At 38.9% G+C, this 4,065-nt stretch overlaps 1 long non-coding RNA gene across 1 annotated transcript in view; it reads right to left on the reverse strand.

Moving 5' to 3' along the window:
* Positions 1 to 2,955: 2,955 nt before the first annotated feature.
* The window catches only part of LOC143275982 (uncharacterized), a 2,515-nt gene continuing 1,405 nt past the window's right edge, over positions 2,956 to 4,065 (reverse strand). The window contains exon 3 of the long non-coding RNA XR_013053493.1: positions 2,956 to 4,065. This exon is cut by the window's right edge and continues 260 nt beyond it. This is a non-coding gene — a long non-coding RNA (uncharacterized LOC143275982).

The raw sequence follows: 4,065 nt of genomic DNA on the forward strand, positions 1-4,065 counted from the left end.
ACAATAAGAGCAATTGTTATTTTCGTTTATTTTCATTTTGTTTAGAATTATGTTTGCTGGGTAGATGTTGAGCCGATACCGACTGTTGTTAACAACCGTCACGTGAGTGCTGATAAACTGAAACTCTTCAGTCGCCATCTGCACAGCAACAGAATTCAGAAACGCAAACCCCTAACTACAAAGGTTTCTGTAACCCCCCCCCCCCCCCCCCCCCCCCCCCCCCCCCCCACACACACACACACACTCCCCTAAAACAAAAAAAAAAATTATTAAAAAAAACCCGCAACTAGCTGTTTTTGATAAACCCCTAACTATAAAGGTTTCTGTAATACAAAAAAAACAACAACAAACAACAAAAACAAAAAAAAACCTGCATCTAACTGGATTACTACAAAGTTTTCTGTAATACCAAAAAAAACACCGCAAATAACTGGATGATGATAAACCCCTAATTACAAAGGTTTATGTAATACCAAGAAACGCAACTATCTGGATGATTATAACCCCCCAACTACGAAGGTTTCTGTAATACCAAGAAACGCAAATAACTGGATGATAATAAACCCCTAACTGTAAAGGTTTCTGTAATACCAAGAAACGCAAATAACTGGATTATGATAAACCCCTAACTAAAGGTTTCTGTAATACCAAGAAACGCAAATTTTAACTCTTTCCATACGAACGGCGAAAGAGACGACGTTAGCAGCGTTTCACCCCAATTACCATCATCAAAATATTGCAAGCGGAAGGCTCTAAAACTGAAGACGTGAATGTTGACAAGGAATACCACAATTCTGACGACGGAAGCTAAAGGTTGGGTCATTCAGACACCCACTGGACATCCGAGGGGTCTGTGTAGAGGAGAAGAGAGGACTGGCCGTACTGAGTGAGTTAATAACTGGATGACGATAAACCCCTAACTAAAGGTTTCTGCAATACAAGTGCACCACGTAACCAACTGACTCTGGTTTGATCGATTTCTGATGGGCGTTCATCGTTATTGTAGAAATGCAGCCAAGAGAAGTAAACCTTGTAATATAACAATAAAACAAGAGAGGCAAGGCCTTCAAGACTCACTTGTGGCAAATTAAGTCCCTTAGCATTAATTACAGAGTAATTTCCCTTTTTTTACTATCTGCACCAAAACGTTTGCAAAATAAATAAAACTTCCATGCTTAGCAAAAGAAGTTCCTGTTTGAACAAAAAATGATAATAATGACTGCTCTTGTTGTGTCAGAATATCAGATCAAAGTGCCAAGTTTACAGAATACAAAACATATAGATATAACAGTAAATGCAGTTTGCATATAGTTAGGCTTCATTTTTTAAAATTTTTTGTGCCCATCCCAGAGGTGCAATATTGTTTTAAACACGATGACTGGAAAGAACTGATTTTTTCCTATTTTTATGCCTAATTTGGTGTCAACTGACAAAGTATTTGCAGAGAAAATGTCAATGTTAAAGTTTACCACGGACACACACACACACACACACACACACACAACCGAACACCGGGTTAAAACATAGACTCACTTTGTTTACACAAGTGAGTCAACAATAAAATTAATGGACACTTTAGATACTTGTGCATGCTTCAATATTCAAAGAAATCAAAACAAATGTATACTGACACATTTGTGAGTAATTTACGTATTAAAAGTCAACAACAATAATACCTTTGAACATATTAACAATATCAAAAAGCAAAATAAAATTAGAATGACTGATAAAATAACTACAACGATAGTACTCATTTAAATAAAAATGACTAGTGAAATAGCTACAGCAATAGTACCCATTCAGTTTCTAAACGAGATGTGTTTTTCAAACTTTCCGTTTACCCTGCTAATAGACCAGGGATATTTAAAAATCATGGTCAATAACAAACGCCAACAGTAAAATATGCTGACAGACACTAGCTGTTTCAAGACAATAGAAATAAACTAGTATCAAGAAAAGGATATGTAAACAAACCCACAATAAAAAACAACAACAACAACAACAACAACCCCCCCCAAAAAAAAAAAAAAACCACCAACAAATAATAATGATCATCACCATCATCATCATCATCATAACAATAACAGTAATAAAAAAAAAACACACACACACAAAAAACACGAGTTAGGACAATAAAACGAAAACATTTTTTTTTTACGTCTTCAACTCATGTGGAGTGATGGCCTAGAGATAACAGGTCCACGGATCCGCCTAGGAAGCGAGAGAATCTGAGCGCGCTGGTTCGAATCACGGCTCAGCCGCCGATATTTTCTCCCCCTCCACTAGATCTTGAGTGGTGGTCTGGACGCTAGTCATTCGGATGAGACGATAAACCGAGGTCCCGTGTGTAGCATGCACTTAGCGCACGTAAAAGAACCCACGGCAACGAAAAGGGTTGTTCCTGGCAAAATTCTGTAGAAAAATCCACTCCGATAGGAAAAACAAATAAAACTGCACGCAGGAAAAAATACAAAAAAATGGGTGGCGCTGTAGTGTAGCGACGCGCTCTCCCTGGGTAGAGCAGCCCGAATTTCACACAGAGAAATCTGTTGTGATAAAAAGAAATACAAACAAATACACATTTTCTCACTTCCTCTCCCTGTAGCCACCCACACCCCTCCTCCCTCCCTTCCCCCTATCCATCTTTCCTCATACTCCTTTTCTTGCCCCCACCCTCCCTCCCTCCCCCCACTCCCCACCACCACACTCCACCCCAAATGTATCCCCTCACACACATACACACAGAGAGAGAGAGAGAGAGAGAAGAATTTTTAATTATTAAAGCCGAATGGTGAACGTGGTCAACCTGAACAAGTCTCTAGGTCATTCCGTATACCCCGCCCGCCCCCACCCCCTCAACCTTCCGGCCCCCCTCCGCCCCCCTCCACGGCAAGACAATAGTCTGAATACGGGTGTATTTACCCGGGCAAGACGACACCTGTGTAACCCCACCCATGTTATCGTGTATTGTCGATTGAAGATAGGATTGAACGGGCAGGTCAACAACTTGAAACAAAATGGCGTCGTTCGCGTTCGCGAAGAATATGAGCACGCGCTTTGAATGTGTATAAATGTGTGTACACAATTGATTTTTGCCCTTGACCTTCAGGGCTCAGCCAATAGAACTATAAAGTCCACTCGTAGCATTGATTTTAATATTTTCCGAAAAAGACCACTTTGGCGAAAGAACATAGTGAAAGCCCTGTACACTGAGAGTAAAACACACAAGCTTTTTATGTATTGAGTATAATTTCAAAATGTAATGTTTAAGAGGAGAAAGATCAGTTTAAAACAAATTAAACCCCTTAGCATTAATTACAGATTATTTCCCCTTTTTACTAGCTGCATTAAAGACATGCACCAGAAATATAACGTCCATGCTTAGCAAAAGAAGTTTCTGTTTGAACAAAAAATGATAAAAATGACTGATATTGATGGTGTGTCAGGATACCAGATCAAAGTCATAGTTTAGAGAATGAAAAAAACCCACAAATATAACAGTAAATTTATTTTGCATATAATATTGTTTCTTTTTTTTTATTTTGGTGTCCATCGCAGAGGTGCAATATTGTTTTAAACAAGACAACTGGAAAGAACAAAATTTTTCCTATTTTTATGCCAAATTTGGTGTCAACTGACAAATATTTGCAGAGAAAATTGCAACATTAAAGTTTACCACGGACACACAGACAACGGAACACCGGGTAAAAACATAGGCTCACTTTGTTTACACGAGTGACCACGGTCAGAAACCACACAACTTCAAAAAAAAGTCAGCACAGATAATGATATATACTTAACCGTAATGCAGTGTTCAGCATGTCAAACCTTCCACAAAATATATTCCCAGATTACAATGAAATCCGAAAAAAAAGGATAAAAGTTTGGGTAAAACAACACATGCATAACCACCAAGAAAGAAAAACTGCACAAGCTGTTTCTTCTTTTTCTTCCTTTATACGTACAACCAACTGCAGTTGACGCCCAGGTACTTAGTGGTGCTGATGGTTTCAATCTTCTGTCCATGTAGCTCATACGCAGGGGCGGTCTTGTCCCTTTTCCGGG

The sequence above is a fragment of the Babylonia areolata genome, chromosome 31, assembly GCF_041734735.1.
Source record: "Babylonia areolata isolate BAREFJ2019XMU chromosome 31, ASM4173473v1, whole genome shotgun sequence".
Taxonomy (NCBI): domain Eukaryota; kingdom Metazoa; phylum Mollusca; class Gastropoda; order Neogastropoda; family Buccinidae; genus Babylonia; species Babylonia areolata.